Source organism: Ovis canadensis, chromosome 5 (genome assembly GCF_042477335.2).
Source record: "Ovis canadensis isolate MfBH-ARS-UI-01 breed Bighorn chromosome 5, ARS-UI_OviCan_v2, whole genome shotgun sequence".
Lineage (NCBI taxonomy): Eukaryota > Metazoa > Chordata > Mammalia > Artiodactyla > Bovidae > Ovis > Ovis canadensis.
In genome coordinates, this window is record NC_091249.1 from 3259407 (window position 1) to 3278214 (window position 18808).

Below are 18808 nucleotides of genomic sequence, written 5' to 3' on the forward strand. Positions count from 1 at the left end.
CACTGGAGAGGAATCCTCAGGTTCCGGCCCCGACTCCACACAAGGTGTTAAGCCCCGGCATCGAAGGGAGAGGAATCCCGAGAGGCCCCCGAGGAACTCGCATGGGGACTGGCCTTTCCTGAGGCCACCAGAGCGGGTCCCTGAGGTCCCCGTCGTAAGTCGAGAGCACCTGCCGCAACTCGAGAAAATCCAGGAGGTTTTGCCCTCCAGGCGAGATGAGGCCCATTTCCGCTGAGGCTTCTCCAGGCTAATCACATCTAACCACTGGAACATCCAAAGGGTCATTCTCACCCTTGCTGCAACTCAAGAAGTTCCCCGACATACCCGTCTCCACTCGAGAGGAAGCACGAGGGTCCCGCACACATCCAGGGGAGCCCCGTTTCCGCCTCCTAGCTCGAGATGAGGGATCCTTTCCCTGTTTAGTAGGGAAAAAATTCCCGGCGTTCCCGTCGCATCTCAAGAGGAGGCGCTCTCCACAGGAAAGGCGAGAGGAATTCCAGGGTCGTGCCACCATTCCAAGAGTCCCCCAGATGTGTCAGTCCATTCCAGAGGAACCTGTTTTCCCTGCACTGCCTTGACGTTCAAGCCGAGGATCGACTCCCACCACGTGTGCACGTGGGACAGCCCTGTGGGAAAGCCTCGTGGGAAAGCCTCGTGGGAAAGACTCGAGGGAAAACTATAGATCCTTTGATCCAGGCGGCGGACTGCGTGACACTGCTGCTACCGCCCTGGAGGAAAGCGCAAGTGCATGCCCGCATTCGAGACGAGGACTGACTCCCCTGGGGAGACTCCAGAAGTACCCCAAGATCCATGTCAGCACTGGAGAGGAATCCTCAGGTTCCGGCCCCGACTGCACACAATGTCTTAGGCCCCGGCATCGACGGGAGAGGAATCCCGAGAGGCCCCCGAGGAACTCGCATGGGGACTGGCCTTTCCTGAGGCCACCAGAGCGGGTCCCTGAGGTCCCCGTCGTAAGTCGAGAGCACCTGCCGCAACTCGAGAAAATCCAGGAGGTTTTGCCCTCCAGGCGAGATGAGGCCCATTTCCGCTGAGGCTTCTCGAGGCTAATCACGTCTAACCACTGGAACTTCCAAAGGGTCCTTCACACCTTTGCTGCAACTCAAGAAGTTCCCCGACATACCCGTCTCCACTCGAGAGGAAGCACGTGGGGTCCCGCACACATTCAGGGGAGCCCCGTTTCCGCCTACTAGCTCGAGATGAGGGATCCTTTCCCTGTTTCGTAGGGAAAGAATTCGCGGCGTTCCCGTCGCATCTGAAGAGGAGGCGCTCTCCACAGGAAAGGCGAGAGGAACTCCAGGGTCGTGCCACCATTCCAAGAGTCCCCCAGATGTGTCAGTCCATTCCAGAGGAACCTGTTTTCCCTGCACTGCCTTGACGTTCAAGCCGATGATCGACTCCCACCACGTGTGCACGTGGGACAGCCCTGTGGGAAAGCCTCGTGGGAAAGCCTCGTGGGAAAGACTCGAGGGAAAACCATAGATCCTTTGATCCACGCGGCGGACTGCGTGAAACTGCTCCTACCGCCCTGGAGGAAAGCGCAAGTGCATGCCCGCATTCGAGACGAGGACTGACTCCCCTGCGGAGACTCCAGAAATACCCCAAGATCCATGTCAGCACTGGAGAGGAATCCTCAGGTTCCGGCCCCGACTCCACACAAGGTGTTAAGCCCCGGCATCGAAGGGAGAGGAATCCCGAGAGGCCCCCGAGGAACTCGCATGGGGACTGGCCTTTCCTGAGGCCACCAGAGCGGGTCCCTGAGGTCCCCGTCGTAAGTCGAGAGCACCTGCCGCAACTCGAGAAAATCCAGGAGGTTTTGCCCTTCAGGCGAGATGAGGCCCATTTCCGCTGAGGCTTCTCCAGGCTAATCACATCTAACCACTGGAACTTCCAAAGGGTCCTTCACACCCTTGCTGCAACTCAAGAAGTTCCCCGACATACCCGTCTCCACTCGAGAGGAAGCACGTGGGGTCCCGCACACATCCAGGGGAGCCCCGTTTCCGCCTCCTAGCTCGAGATGAGGGATCCTTTCCATGTTTCGTAGGGAAAGAATTCCCGGCGTTCCCGTCGCATCTCAAGAGGAGGCGCTCTCCACAGGAAAGGCGAGAGGAACTCCAGGGTCGTGCCACCATTCCAAGAGTCCTCCAGATGTGTCAGTCCATTCCAGAGGAATCTGTTTTCCCTGCACTGCCTTGACGTTCAAGCCGAGGATCGACTCCCACCACGTGTGCACGTGGGACAGCCCTGTGGGAAAGCCTCGTGGGAAAGCCTCGTGGGAAAGACTCGAGGGAAAACCATAGATCCTTTGATCCACGTGGCGGACTGCGTGAAACTGCTCCTACCGCCCTAGAGGAAAGCGCAAGTGCATGCCCGCATTCGAGACGAGGACTGACTCCCCTGCGGAGACTCCAGAAATACCCCAAGATCCATGTCAGCACTGGAGAGGAATCCTCAGGTTCCGGCCCCGACTCCACACAAGGTGTTAAGCCCCGGCATCGAAGGGAGAGGAATCCCGAGAGGCCCCCGAGGAACTCGCATGGGGACTGGCCTTTCCTGAGGCCACCAGAGCGGGTCCCTGAGGTCCCCGTCGTAAGTCGAGAGCACCTGCCGCAACTCGAGAAAATCCAGGAGGTTTTGCCCTTCAGGCGAGATGAGGCCCATTTCCGTTGAGGCTTCTCCAGGCTAATCACATCTAACCACTGGAACATCCAAAGGGTCCTTCTCACCCTTGCTGCAACTCAAGAAGTTCCCCGACATACCCGTCTCCACTCGAGAGGAAGCACGTGGGGTCCCGCACACATCCAGGGGAGCCCCGTTTCCGCCTCCTAGCTCGAGATGAGGGATCCTTTCCCTGTTTCGTAGGGAAAGAATTCTCGGCGTTCCCGTCGCATCTCAAGAGGAGGCGCTCTCCACAGGAAAGGCGAGAGGAACTCAAGGGTCGTGCCACCATTCCAAGAGTCCCCCAGATGTGTCAGTCCATTCCAGAGGAACCTGTTTTCCCTGCACTGCCTTGACGTTCAAGCCGAGGATCGACTCCCACCACGTTTGCACGTGGGACAGCCGTGTGGGAAAGCCTCGTGGGAAAGCCTCGTGGGAAAGACTCGAGGGAAAACCATAGATCCTTTGATCCACGCGGCGGACTGCGTGACACTGCTGCTATCACTCTGGAGGAAAGCGCAAGTGCATGCCCGCATTCGAGTCGAGGACTGACTCCCCTGGGGAGACTCCAGAAGTACCCCAAGATCCATGTCAGCACTGGAGAGGAATCCTCAGGTTCCGGCCCCGACTCCACACAATGTCTTAGGCCCCGGCATTGACGGGAGAGGAATCCCGAGAGGCCCCCGAGGAACTCGCATGGGGACTGGCCTTTCCTGAGGCCACCAGAGCGGGTCCCTGAGGTCCCCGTCGTAAGTCGAGAGCACCTGCCGCAACTCGAGAAAATCCAGGAGGTTTTGCCCTCCAGGCGAGATGAGGCCCATTTCCGCTGAGGCTTCTCCAGGCTAATCACATCTAACCACTGGAACATCCAAAGGGTCATTCTCACCCTTGCTGCAACTCAAGAAGTTCCCCGACATACCCGTCTCCACTCGAGAGGAAGCACGAGGGTCCCGCACACATCCAGTGGAGCCCCGTTTCCGCCTCCTAGCTCGAGATGAGGGATCCTTTCCATGTTTCGTAGGGAAAGAATTCCCGGCGTTCCCGTCGCATCTCAAGAGGAGGCGCTCTCCACAGGAAAGGCGAGAGGAACTCCAGGGTCGTGCCACCATTCCAAGAGTCCTCCAGATGTGTCAGTCCATTCCAGAGGAATCTGTTTTCCCTGCACTGCCTTGACGTTCAAGCCGAGGATCGACTCCCACCACGTGTGCACGTGGCACAGCCCTGTGGGAAAGCCTCGTGGGAAAGCCTCGTGGGAAAGACTCGAGGGAAAACCATAGATCCTTTGATCCACGTGGCGGACTGCGTGAAACTGCTCCTACCGCCCTAGAGGAAAGCGCAAGTGCATGCCCGCATTCGAGACGAGGACTGACTCCCCTGCGGAGACTCCAGAAATACCCCAAGATCCATGTCAGCACTGGAGAGGAATCCTCAGGTTCCGGCCCCGACTCCACACAAGGTGTTAAGCCCCGGCATCGAAGGGAGAGGAATCCCGAGAGGCCCCCGAGGAACTCGCATGGGGACTGGCCTTTCCTGAGGCCACCAGAGCGGGTCCCTGAGGTCCCCGTCGTAAGTCGAGAGCACCTGCCGCAACTCGAGAAAATCCAGGAGGTTTTGCCCTTCAGGCGAGATGAGGCCCATTTCCGTTGAGGCTTCTCCAGGCTAATCACATCTAACCACTGGAACATCCAAAGGGTCCTTCTCACCCTTGCTGCAACTCAAGAAGTTCCCCGACATACCCGTCTCCACTCGAGAGGAAGCACGTGGGGTCCCGCACACATCCAGGGGAGCCCCGTTTCCGCCTCCTAGCTCGAGATGAGGGATCCTTTCCCTGTTTCGTAGGGAAAGAATTCTCGGCGTTCCCGTCGCATCTCAAGAGGAGGCGCTCTCCACAGGAAAGGCGAGAGGAACTCAAGGGTCCTGCCACCATTCCAAGAGTCCCCCAGATGTGTCAGTCCATTCCAGAGGAACCTGTTTTCCCTGCACTGCCTTGACGTTCAAGCCGAGGATCGACTCCCACCACGTGTGCACGTGGGACAGCCGTGTGGGAAAGCCTCGTGGGAAAGCCTCGTGGGAAAGACTCGAGGGAAAACCATAGATCCTTTGATCCACGCGGCGGACTGCGTGACACTGCTGCTATCACTCTGGAGGAAAGCGCAAGTGCATGCCCGCATTCGAGTCGAGGACTGACTCCCCTGGGGAGACTCCAGAAGTACCCCAAGATCCATGTCAGCACTGGAGAGGAATCCTCAGGTTCCGGCCCCGACTCCACACAATGTCTTAGGCCCCGGCATCGACGGGAGAGGAATCCCGAGAGGCCCCCGAGGAACTCGCATGGGGACTGGCCTTTCCTGAGGCCACCAGAGCGGGTCCCTGAGGTCCCCGTCGTAAGTCGAGAGCACCTGCCGCAACTCGAGAAAATCCAGGAGGTTTTGCCCTCCAGGCGAGATGAGGCCCATTTCCGCTGAGGCTTCTCCAGGCTAATCACATCTAACCACTGGAACATCCAAAGGGTCATTCTCACCCTTGCTGCAACTCAAGAAGTTCCCTGACATACCCGTCTCCACTCGAGAGGAAGCACGAGGGTCCCGCACACATCCAGTGGAGCCCCGTTTCCGCCTCCTAGCTCGAGATGAGGGATCCTTTCCCTGTTTCGTAGGGAAAGAATTCTCGGCGTTCCCGTCGCATCTCAAGAGGAGGCGCTCTCCACAGGAAAGGCGAGAGGAACTCAAGGGTCGTGCCACCATTCCAAGAGTCCCCCAGATGTGTCAGTCCATTCCAGAGGAACCTGTTTTCCCTGCACTGCCTTGACGTTCAAGCCGAGGATCGACTCCCACCACGTGTGCACGTGGGACAGCCGTGTGGGAAAGCCTCGTGGGAAAGCCTCGTGGGAAAGACTCGAGGGAAAACCATAGATCCTTTGATCCACGCGGCGGACTGCGTGACACTGCTGCTACCGCTCTGGAGGAAAGCGCAAGTGCATGCCCGCATTCGAGTCGAGGACTGACTCCCCTGGGGAGACTCCAGAAGTACCCCAAGATTCATGTCAGCACTGGAGAGGAATCCTCAGGTTCCGGCCCCGACTCCACACAATGTCTTAGGCCCCGGCATCGACGGGAGAGGAATCCCGAGAGGCCCCCGAGGAACTCGCATGGGGACTGGCCTTTCCTGAGGCCACCAGAGCGGGTCCCTGAGGTCCCCGTCGTAAGTCGAGAGCACCTGCCGCAACTCGAGAAAATCCAGGAGGTTTTGCCCTCCAGGCGAGATGAGGCACATTTCCGCTGAGGCTTCTCGAGGCTAATCACGTCTAACCACTGGAACTTCCAAAGGGTCCTTCACACCCTTGCTGCAACTCAAGAAGTTCCCCGACATACCCGTCTCCACTCGAGAGGAAGCACGTGGGTTCCCGCACACATCCAGGGGAGCCCCGTTTCCGCCTCCTAGCTCGAGATGAGGGATCCTTTCCATGTTTCGTAGGGAAAGAATTCCCGGCGTTCCCGTCGCATCTCAAGAGGAGGCGCTCTCCACAGGAAAGGCGAGAGGAATTCCAGGGTCGTGCCACCATTCCAAGAGTCCCCCAGATGTGTCAGTCCATTCCAGAGGAACCTGTTTTCCCTGCACTGCCTTGACGTTCAAGCCGAGGATCGACTCCCACCACGTGTGCACGTGGGACAGCCCTGTGGGAAAGCCTCGTGGGAAAGCCTCGTGGGAAAGACTCGAGGGAAAACCATAGATCCTTTGATCCACGCGGCGGACTGCGTGAAACTGCTCCTACCGCCCTGGAGGAAAGCGCAAGTGCATGCCCGCATTCGAGACGAGCACTGACTCCCCTGGGGAGACTCCAGAATTACCCCAAGATCCATGTCAGCACTGGAGAGGAATCCTCAGGTTCCGGCCCCGACTCCACACAAGGTGTTAGGCCCCGGCATCGAAGGGAGAGGAATCCCGAGAGGCCCCCAAGGAACTCGCATGGGGACTGGCCTTTCCTGAGGCCACCAGAGCGGGTCCCTGAGGTCCCCGTCGCAAGTCGAGAGCACCTGCCGCAACTCGAGAAAATCCAGGAGGTTTTGCCCTCCAGGCGAGATGAGGCCCATTTCCGCTGAGGCTTCTCCAGGCTAATCACATCTAACCACTGGAACATCCAAAGGGTCATTCTCACCCTTGCTGCAACTCAAGAAGTTCCCCGACATACCCGTCTCCACTCGAGAGGAAGCACGAGGGTCCCGCACACATCCAGGGGAGCCCCGTTTCCGCCTCCTAGCTCGAGATGAGGGATCCTTTCCCTGTTTAGTAGGGAAAGAATTCCCGGCGTTCCCGTCGCATCTCAAGAGGAGGCGCTCTCCACAGGAAAGGCGAGAGGAATTCCAGGGTCGTGCCACCATTCCAAGAGTCCCCCAGATGTGTCAGTCCATTCCAGAGGAACCTGTTTTCCCTGCACTGCCTTGACGTTCAAGCCGAGGATCGACTCCCACCACGTGTGCACGTGGGACAGCCCTGTGGGAAAGCCTCGTGGGAAAGCCTCGTGGGAAAGACTCGAGGGAAAACTATAGATCCTTTGATCCAGGCGGCGGACTGCGTGACACTGCTGCTACCGCCCTGGAGGAAAGCGCAAGTGCATGCCCGCATTCGAGACGAGGACTGACTCCCCTGGGGAGACTCCAGAAGTACCCCAAGATCCATGTCAGCACTGGAGAGGAATCCTCAGGTTCCGGCCCCGACTCCACACAATGTCTTAGGCCCCGGCATCGACGGGAGAGGAATCCCGAGAGGCCCCCGAGGAACTCGCATGGGGACTGGCCTTTCCTGAGGCCACCAGAGCGGGTCCCTGAGGTCCCCGTCGTAAGTCGAGAGCACCTGCCGCAACTCGAGAAAATCCAGGAGGTTTTGCCCTCCAGGCGAGATGAGGCCCATTTCCGCTGAGGCTTCTCGAGGCTAATCACGTCTAACCACTGGAACTTCCAAAGGGTCCTTCACACCTTTGCTGCAACTCAAGAAGTTCCCCGACATACCCATCTCCACTCGAGAGGAAGCACGTGGGGTCCCGCACACATCCAGGGGAGCCCCGTTTCCGCCTCCTAGCTCGAGATGAGGGATCCTTTCCCTGTTTCGTAGGGAAAGAATTCCCGGCGTTCCCGTAGCATCTCAAGAGGAGGCACTCTCCACAGGAAAGGCGAGAGGAACTCCAGGGTCGTGCCACCATTCCAAGAGTCCCCCAGATGTGTCAGTCCATTCCAGAGGAACCTGTTTTCCCTGCACTGCCTTGACGTTCAAGCCGATGATCGACTCCCACCACGTGTGCACGTGGGACAGCCCTGTGGGAAAGCCTCGTGGGAAAGCCTCGTGGGAAAGACTCGAGGGAAAACCATAGATCCTTTGATCCACGCGGCGGACTGCGTGAAACTGCTCCTACCGCCCTGGAGGAAAGCGCAAGTGCATGCCCGCATTCGAGACGAGGACTGACTCCCCTGCGGAGACTCCAGAAATACCCCAAGATCCATGTCAGCACTGGAGAGGAATCCTCAGGTTCCGGCTCCGACTCCACACAAGGTGTTAAGCCCCGGCATCGAAGGGAGAGGAATCCCGAGAGGCCCCCGAGGAACTCGCATGGGGACTGGCCTTTCCTGAGGCCACCAGAGCGGGTCCCTGAGGTCCCCGTCGTAAGTCGAGAGCACCTGCCGCAACTCGAGAAAATCCAGGAGGTTTTGCCCTTCAGGCGAGATGAGGCCCATTTCCGCTGAGGCTTCTCCAGGCTAATCACATCTAACCACTGGAATATCCAAAGGGTCCTTCTCACCCTTGCTGCAACTCAAGAAGTTCCCCGACATACCCGTCTCCACTCGAGAGGAAGCACGTGGGGTCCCGCACACATCCAGGGGAGCCCCGTTTCCGCCTCCTAGCTCGAGATGAGGGATCCTTTCCATGTTTCGTAGGGAAAGAATTCCCGGCGTTCCCGTCGCATCTCAAGAGGAGGCGCTCTCCACAGGAAAGGCGAGAGGAACTCCAGGGTCGTGCCACCATTCCAAGAGTCCTCCAGATGTGTCAGTCCATTCCAGAGGAATCTGTTTTCCCTGCACTGCCTTGACGTTCAAGCCGAGGATCGACTCCCACCACGTGTGCACGTGGGACAGCCCTGTGGGAAAGCCTCGTGGGAAAGCCTCGTGGGAAAGACTCGAGGGAAAACCATAGATCCTTTGATCCACGTGGCGGACTGCGTGAAACTGCTCCTACCGCCCTAGAGGAAAGCGCAAGTGCATGCCCGCATTCGAGACGAGGACTGACTCCCCTGCGGAGACTCCAGAAATACCCCAAGATCCATGTCAGCACTGGAGAGGAATCCTCAGGTTCCGGCCCCGACTCCACACAAGGTGTTAAGCCCCGGCATCGAAGGGAGAGGAATCCCGAGAGGCCCCCGAGGAACTCGCATGGGGACTGGCCTTTCCTGAGGCCACCAGAGCGGGTCCCTGAGGTCCCCGTCGTAAGTCGAGAGCACCTGCCGCAACTCGAGAAAATCCAGGAGGTTTTGCCCTTCAGGCGAGATGAGGCCCATTTCCGTTGAGGCTTCTCCAGGCTAATCACATCTAACCACTGGAACATCCAAAGGGTCCTTCTCACCCTTGCTGCAACTCAAGAAGTTCCCCGACATACCCGTCTCCACTCGAGAGGAAGCACGTGGGGTCCCGCACACATCCAGGGGAGCCCCGTTTCCGCCTCCTAGCTCGAGATGAGGGATCCTTTCCCTGTTTCGTAGGGAAAGAATTCTCGGCGTTCCCGTCGCATCTCAAGAGGAGGCGCTCTCCACAGGAAAGGCGAGAGGAACTCAAGGGTCGTGCCACCATTCCAAGAGTCCCCCAGATGTGTCAGTCCATTCCAGAGGAACCTGTTTTCCCTGCACTGCCTTGACGTTCAAGCCGAGGATCGACTCCCACCACGTTTGCACGTGGGACAGCCGTGTGGGAAAGCCTCGTGGGAAAGCCTCGTGGGAAAGACTCGAGGGAAAACCATAGATCCTTTGATCCACGCGGCGGACTGCGTGACACTGCTGCTATCACTCTGGAGGAAAGCGCAAGTGCATGCCCGCATTCGAGTCGAGGACTGACTCCCCTGGGGAGACTCCAGAAGTACCCCAAGATCCATGTCAGCACTGGAGAGGAATCCTCAGGTTCCGGCCCCGACTCCACACAATGTCTTAGGCCCCGGCATCGACGGGAGAGGAATCCCGAGAGGCCCCCGAGGAACTCGCATGGGGACTGGCCTTTCCTGAGGCCACCAGAGCGGGTCCCTGAGGTCCCCGTCGTAAGTCGAGAGCACCTGCCGCAACTCGAGAAAATCCAGGAGGTTTTGCCCTCCAGGCGAGATGAGGCCCATTTCCGCTGAGGCTTCTCCAGGCTAATCACATCTAACCACTGGAACATCCAAAGGGTCATTCTCACCCTTGCTGCAACTCAAGAAGTTCCCCGACATACCCGTCTCCACTCGAGAGGAAGCACGAGGGTCCCGCACACATCCAGTGGAGCCCCGTTTCCGCCTCCTAGCTCGAGATGAGGGATCCTTTCCATGTTTCGTAGGGAAAGAATTCCCGGCGTTCCCGTCGCATCTCAAGAGGAGGCGCTCTCCACAGGAAAGGCGAGAGGAACTCCAGGGTCGTGCCACCATTCCAAGAGTCCTCCAGATGTGTCAGTCCATTCCAGAGGAATCTGTTTTCCCTGCACTGCCTTGACGTTCAAGCCGAGGATCGACTCCCACCACGTGTGCACGTGGGACAGCCCTGTGGGAAAGCCTCGTGGGAAAGCCTCGTGGGAAAGACTCGAGGGAAAACCATAGATCCTTTGATCCACGTGGCGGACTGCGTGAAACTGCTCCTACCGCCCTAGAGGAAAGCGCAAGTGCATGCCCGCATTCGAGACGAGGACTGACTCCCCTGCGGAGACTCCAGAAATACCCCAAGATCCATGTCAGCACTGGAGAGGAATCCTCAGGTTCCGGCCCCGACTCCACACAAGGTGTTAAGCCCCGGCATCGAAGGGAGAGGAATCCCGAGAGGCCCCCGAGGAACTCGCATGGGGACTGGCCTTTCCTGAGGCCACCAGAGCGGGTCCCTGAGGTCCCCGTCGTAAGTCGAGAGCACCTGCCGCAACTCGAGAAAATCCAGGAGGTTTTGCCCTTCAGGCGAGATGAGGCCCATTTCCGTTGAGGCTTCTCCAGGCTAATCACATCTAACCACTGGAACATCCAAAGGGTCCTTCTCACCCTTGCTGCAACTCAAGAAGTTCCCCGACATACCCGTCTCCACTCGAGAGGAAGCACGTGGGGTCCCGCACACATCCAGGGGAGCCCCGTTTCCGCCTCCTAGCTCGAGATGAGGGATCCTTTCCCTGTTTCGTAGGGAAAGAATTCTCGGCGTTCCCGTCGCATCTCAAGAGGAGGCGCTCTCCACAGGAAAGGCGAGAGGAACTCAAGGGTCCTGCCACCATTCCAAGAGTCCCCCAGATGTGTCAGTCCATTCCAGAGGAACCTGTTTTCCCTGCACTGCCTTGACGTTCAAGCCGAGGATCGACTCCCACCACGTGTGCACGTGGGACAGCCGTGTGGGAAAGCCTCGTGGGAAAGCCTCGTGGGAAAGACTCGAGGGAAAACCATAGATCCTTTGATCCACGCGGCGGACTGCGTGACACTGCTGCTATCACTCTGGAGGAAAGCGCAAGTGCATGCCCGCATTCGAGTCGAGGACTGACTCCCCTGGGGAGACTCCAGAAGTACCCCAAGATCCATGTCAGCACTGGAGAGGAATCCTCAGGTTCCGGCCCCGACTCCACACAATGTCTTAGGCCCCGGCATCGACGGGAGAGGAATCCCGAGAGGCCCCCGAGGAACTCGCATGGGGACTGGCCTTTCCTGAGGCCACCAGAGCGGGTCCCTGAGGTCCCCGTCGTAAGTCGAGAGCACCTGCCGCAACTCGAGAAAATCCAGGAGGTTTTGCCCTCCAGGCGAGATGAGGCCCATTTCCGCTGAGGCTTCTCCAGGCTAATCACATCTAACCACTGGAACATCCAAAGGGTCATTCTCACCCTTGCTGCAACTCAAGAAGTTCCCTGACATACCCGTCTCCACTCGAGAGGAAGCACGAGGGTCCCGCACACATCCAGTGGAGCCCCGTTTCCGCCTCCTAGCTCGAGATGAGGGATCCTTTCCCTGTTTCGTAGGGAAAGAATTCTCGGCGTTCCCGTCGCATCTCAAGAGGAGGCGCTCTCCACAGGAAAGGCGAGAGGAACTCAAGGGTCGTGCCACCATTCCAAGAGTCCCCCAGATGTGTCAGTCCATTCCAGAGGAACCTGTTTTCCCTGCACTGCCTTGACGTTCAAGCCGAGGATCGACTCCCACCACGTGTGCACGTGGGACAGCCGTGTGGGAAAGCCTCGTGGGAAAGCCTCGTGGGAAAGACTCGAGGGAAAACCATAGATCCTTTGATCCACGCGGCGGACTGCGTGACACTGCTGCTACCGCTCTGGAGGAAAGCGCAAGTGCATGCCCGCATTCGAGTCGAGGACTGACTCCCCTGGGGAGACTCCAGAAGTACCCCAAGATTCATGTCAGCACTGGAGAGGAATCCTCAGGTTCCGGCCCCGACTCCACACAATGTCTTAGGCCCCGGCATCGACGGGAGAGGAATCCCGAGAGGCCCCCGAGGAACTCGCATGGGGACTGGCCTTTCCTGAGGCCACCAGAGCGGGTCCCTGAGGTCCCCGTCGTAAGTCGAGAGCACCTGCCGCAACTCGAGAAAATCCAGGAGGTTTTGCCCTCCAGGCGAGATGAGGCACATTTCCGCTGAGGCTTCTCGAGGCTAATCACGTCTAACCACTGGAACTTCCAAAGGGTCCTTCACACCCTTGCTGCAACTCAAGAAGTTCCCCGACATACCCGTCTCCACTCGAGAGGAAGCACGTGGGTTCCCGCACACATCCAGGGGAGCCCCGTTTCCGCCTCCTAGCTCGAGATGAGGGATCCTTTCCATGTTTCGTAGGGAAAGAATTCCCGGCGTTCCCGTCGCATCTCAAGAGGAGGCGCTCTCCACAGGAAAGGCGAGAGGAATTCCAGGGTCGTGCCACCATTCCAAGAGTCCCCCAGATGTGTCAGTCCATTCCAGAGGAACCTGTTTTCCCTGCACTGCCTTGACGTTCAAGCCGAGGATCGACTCCCACCACGTGTGCACGTGGGACAGCCCTGTGGGAAAGCCTCGTGGGAAAGCCTCGTGGGAAAGACTCGAGGGAAAACCATAGATCCTTTGATCCACGCGGCGGACTGCGTGAAACTGCTCCTACCGCCCTGGAGGAAAGCGCAAGTGCATGCCCGCATTCGAGACGAGCACTGACTCCCCTGGGGAGACTCCAGAATTACCCCAAGATCCATGTCAGCACTGGAGAGGAATCCTCAGGTTCCGGCCCCGACTCCACACAAGGTGTTAGGCCCCGGCATCGAAGGGAGAGGAATCCCGAGAGGCCCCCAAGGAACTCGCATGGGGACTGGCCTTTCCTGAGGCCACCAGAGCGGGTCCCTGAGGTCCCCGTCGCAAGTCGAGAGCACCTGCCGCAACTCGAGAAAATCCAGGAGGTTTTGCCCTCCAGGCGAGATGAGGCCCATTTCCGCTGAGGCTTCTCCAGGCTAATCACATCTAACCACTGGAACATCCAAAGGGTCATTCTCACCCTTGCTGCAACTCAAGAAGTTCCCCGACATACCCGTCTCCACTCGAGAGGAAGCACGTGGGTCCCGCACACATCCAGGGGAGCCCCGTTTCCGCCTCCTAGCTCGAGATGAGGGATCCTTTCCCTGTTTCGTAGGGAAAGAATTCTCGGCGTTCCCGTCGCATCTCAAGAGGAGGCGCTCTCCACAGGAAAGGCGAGAGGAACTCAAGGGTCGTGCCACCATTCCAAGAGTCCCCCAGATGTGTCAGTCCATTCCAGAGGAACCTGTTTTCCCTGCACTGCCTTGACGTTCAAGCCGAGGATCGACTCCCACCACGTGTGCACGTGGGACAGCCGTGTGGGAAAGCCTCGTGGGAAAGCCTCGTGGGAAAGACTCGAGGGAAAACCATAGATCCTTTGATCCACGCGGCGGACTGCGTGACACTGCTGCTACCGCTCTGGAGGAAAGCGCAAGTGCATGCCCGCATTCGAGTCGAGGACTGACTCCCCTGGGGAGACTCCAGAAGTACCCCAAGATCCATGTCAGCACTGGAGAGGAATCCTCAGGTTCCGGCCCCGACTCCACACAATGTCTTAGGCCCCGGCATCGACGGGAGAGGAATCCCGAGAGGCCCCCGAGGAACTCGCATGGGGACTGGCCTTTCCTGAGGCCACCAGAGCGGGTCCCTGAGGTCCCGGTCGTAAGTCGAGAGCACCTGCCGCAACTCGAGAAAATCCAGGAGGTTTTGCCCTCCAGGCGAGATGAGGCCCATTTCCGCTGAGGCTTCTCCAGGCTAATCACATCTAACCACTGGAACATCCAAAGGGTCATTCTCACCCTTGCTGCAACTCAAGAAGTTCCCCGACATACCCGTCTCCACTCGAGAGGAAGCACGAGGGTCCCGCACACATCCAGGGGAGCCCCGTTTCCGCCTCCTAGCTCGAGATGAGGGATCCTTTCCCTGTTTAGTAGGGAAAGAATTCCCGGCGTTCCCGTCGCATCTCAAGAGGAGGCGCTCTCCACAGGAAAGGCGAGAGGAATTCCAGGGTCGTGCCACCATTCCAAGAGTCCCCCAGATGTGTCAGTCCATTCCAGAGGAACCTGTTTTCCCTGCACTGCCTTGACGTTCAAGCCGAGGATCGACTCCCACCACGTGTGCACGTGGGACAGCCCTGTGGGAAAGCCTCGTGGGAAAGCCTCGTGGGAAAGACTCGAGGGAAAACTATAGATCCTTTGATCCAGGCGGCGGACTGCGTGACACTGCTGCTACCGCCCTGGAGGAAAGCGCAAGTGCATGCCCGCATTCGAGACGAGGACTGACTCCCCTGGGGAGACTCCAGAAGTACCCCAAGATCCATGTCAGCACTGGAGAGGAATCCTCAGGTTCCGGCCCCGACTCCACACAATGTCTTAGGCCCCGGCATCGACGGGAGAGGAATCCCGAGAGGCCCCCGAGGAACTCGCATGGGGACTGGATTTTCCTGAGGCCACCAGAGCGGGTCCCTGAGGTCCCCGTCGTAAGTCGAGAGCACCTGCCGCAACTCGAGAAAATCCAGGAGGTTTTGCCCTCCAGGCGAGATGAGGCCCATTTCCGCTGAGGCTTCTCGAGGCTAATCACGTCTAACCACTGGAACTTCCAAAGGGTCCTTCACACCCTTGCTGCAACTCAAGAAGTTCCCCGACATACCCGTCTCCACTCGAGAGGAAGCACGTGGGGTCCCGCACACATCCAGGGGAGCCCCGTTTCCGCCTCCTAGCTCGAGATGAGGGATCCTTTCCCTGTTTCGTAGGGAAAGAATTCCCGGCGTTCCCGTCGCATCTCAAGAGGAGGCGCTCTCCACAGGAAAGGCGAGAGGAACTCCAGGGTCGTGCCACCATTCCAAGAGTCCCCCAGATGTGTCAGTCCATTCCAGAGGAACCTGTTTTCCCTGCACTGCCTTGACGTTCAAGCCGATGATCGACTCCCACCACGTGTGCACGTGGGACAGCCCAGTGGGAAAGCCTCGTGGGAAAGCCTCGTGGGAAAGACTCGAGGGAAAACCATAGATCCTTTGATCCACGCGGCGGACTGCGTGAAACTGCTCCTACCGCCCTGGAGGAAAGCGCAAGTGCATGCCCGCATTCGAGACGAGGACTGACTCCCCTGCGGAGCCTCCAGAAGTACCCCAAGATCCATGTCAGCACTGGAGAGGAATCCTCAGGTTCCGGCCCCGACTCCACACAAGGTGTTAAGCCCCGGCATCGAAGGGACAGGAATCCCGAGAGGCCCCCGAGGAACTCGCATGGGGACTGGCCTTTCCTGAGGCCACCAGAGCGGGTCCCTGAGGTCCCCGTCGTAAGTCGAGAGCACCTGCCGCAACTCGAGAAAATCCAGGAGGTTTTGCCCTCCAGGCAAGATGAGGCCCATTTCCGCTGAGGCTTCTCCAGGCTAATCACATCTAACCACTGGAACATCCAAAGGGTCATTCTCACCCTTGCTGCAACTCAAGAAGTTCCCCGACATACCCGTCTCCACTCGAGAGGAAGCACGAGGGTCCCGCACACATCCAGGGGAGCCCCGTTTCCGCCTCCTAGCTCGAGATGAGGGATCCTTTCCCTGTTTAGTAGGGAAAGAATTCCCGGCGTTCCCGTCGCATCTCAAGAGGAGGCGCTCTCCACAGGAAAGGCGAGAGGAATTCCAGGGTCGTGCCACCATTCCAAGAGTCCCCCAGATGTGTCAGTCCATTCCAGAGGAACCTGTTTTCCCTGCACTGCCTTGACGTTCAAGCCGAGGATCGACTCCCACCACGTGTGCACGTGGGACAGCCCTGTGGGAAAGCCTCGTGGGAAAGCCTCGTGGGAAAGACTCGAGGGAAAACCATAGATCCTTTGATCCACGCGGCGGACTGCGTGACACTGCTGCTACCGCTCTGGAGGAAAAGGAAAGTGCATGCCAGCATTCGAGACGAGGACTGACTCCCCTGGGGAGACTCCAGAAGTACCCCAAGATCCATGTCAGCACTGGAGAGGAATCCTCAGGTTCCGGCCACGACTCCACACAAGGTCTTAGGCCCCGGCATCGACGGGAGAGGAATCCCGAGAGGCCCCCGAGGAACTCGCATGGGGACTGGCCTTTCCTGAGGCCACCAGAGCGGGTCCCTGAGGTCCCCGTCGTAAGTCGAGAACACCTGCCGCAACTCGAGAAAATCCAGGAGGTTTTGCCCTCCAGGCGAGATGAGGCCCATTTCCGCTGAGGCTTCTCGAGGCTAATCACGTCTAACCACTGGAACTTCCAAAGGGTCCTTCACATCCTTGCTGCAACTCAAGAAGTTCCCCGACATACCCGTCTCCACTCGAGAGGAAGCACGTGGGGTCCCGCACACATCCAGGGAGCCCCGTTTCCGCCTCCTAGCTCGAGATGAGGGATCCTTTCCCTGTTTCGTAGGGAAAGAATTCCCGGCGTTCCCGTCGCATCTCAAGAGGAGGCGCTCTCCACAGGAAAGGCGAGAGGAATTCCAGGGTCGTGCCACCATTCCAAGAGTCCCCCAGATGTGTCAGTCCATTCCAGAGGAACCTGTTTTCCCTGCACTGCCTTGACGTTCAAGCCGAGGATCGACTCCCACCACGTGTGCACGTGGGACAGCCCTGGGGGAAAGCCTCGTGGGAAAGCCTCGTGGGAAAGACTCGAGGGAAAACCATAGATCCTTTGATCCACGCGGCGGACTGCGTGAAACTGCTCCTACCGCCCTGGAGGAAAGCGCAAGTGCATGCCCGCATTCGAGACGAGCACTGACTCCCCTGGGGAGACTCCAGAATTACCCCAAGATCCATGTCAGCACTGGAGAGGAATCCTCAGGTTCCGGCCCCGACTCCACACAAGGTGTTAGGCCCCGGCATCGAAGGGAGAGGAATCCCGAGAGGCCCCCAAGGAACTCGCATGGGGACTGGCCTTTCCTGAGGCCACCAGAGCGGGTCCCTGAGGTCCCCGTCGTAAGTCGAGAGCACCTGCCGCAACTCGAGAAAATCCAGGAGGTTTTGCCCTCCAGGCGAGATGAGGCCCATTTCCGCTGAGGCTTCTCCAGGCTAATCACATCTAACCACTGGAACATCCAAAGGGTCATTCTCACCCTTGCTGCAACTCAAGAAGTTCCCCGACATACCCGTCTCCACTCGAGAGGAAGCACGAGGGTCCCGCACACATCCAGGGGAGCCCCGTTTCCGCCTCCTAGCTCGAGATGAGGGATCCTTTCCCTGTTTAGTAGGGAAAGAATTCCCGGCGTTCCCGTCGCATCTCAAGAGGAGGCGCTCTCCACAGGAAAGGCGAGAGGAATTCCAGGGTCGTGCCACCATTCCAAGAGTCCCCCAGATGTGTCAGTCCATTCCAGAGGAACCTGTTTTCCCTGCACTGCCTTGACGTTCAAGCCGAGGATCGACTCCCACCACGTGTGCACGTGGGACAGCCCAGTGGGAAAGCCTCGTGGGAAAGCCTCGTGGGAAAGACTCGAGGGAAAACTATAGATCCTTTGATCCAGGCGGCGGACTGCGTGACACTGCTGCTACCGCCCTGGAGGAAAGCGCAAGTGCATGCCCGCATTCGAGACGAGGACTGACTCCCCTGGGGAGACTCCAGAAGTACCCCAAGATCCATGTCAGCACTGGAGAGGAATCCTCAGGTTCCGGCCCCGACTCCACACAATGTCTTAGGCCCCGGCATCGACGGGAGAGGAATCCCGAGAGGCCCCCGAGGAACTCGCATGGGGACTGGCCTTTCCTGAGGCCACCAGAGCGGGTCCCTGAGGTCCCCGTCGTAAGTCGAGAGCACCTGCCGCAACTCGAGAAAATCCAGGAGGTTTTGCCCTCCAGGCGAGATGAGGCCCATTTCCGCTGAGGCTTCTCGAGGCTAATCACGTCTAACCACTGGAACTTCCAAAGGGTCCTTCACACCTTTGCTGCAACTCAAGAAGTTCCCCGACATACCCGTCTCCACTCGAGAGGAAGCACGTGGGGTCCCGCACACATCCAGGGGAGCCCCGTTTCCGCCTCCTAGCTCGAGATGAGGGATCCTTTCCCTGTTTCGTAGGGAAAGAATTCCCGGCGTTCCCGTCGCATCTCAAGAGGAGGCGCTCTACACAGGAAAGGCGAGAGGAACTCCAGGGTCGTGCCACCATTCCAAGAGTACCCCAGATGTGTCAGTCCATTCCAGAGGAACCTGTTTTCCCTGCACTGCCTTGACGTTCAACCCGAGGATCGACTCCCACCACGTGTGCACGTGGGACAGCCCTGTGGGAAAGCCTCGTGGGAAAGCCTCGTGGGAAAGACTCGAGGGAAAACCATAGATCCTTTGATCCACGCGGCGGACTGCGTGAAACTGCTCCTACCGCCCTGGAGGAAAGCGCAAGTGCATGCCCGCATTCGAGACGAGGACTGACTCCCCTGCGGAGACTCCAGAAATACCCCAAGATCCATGTCAGCACTG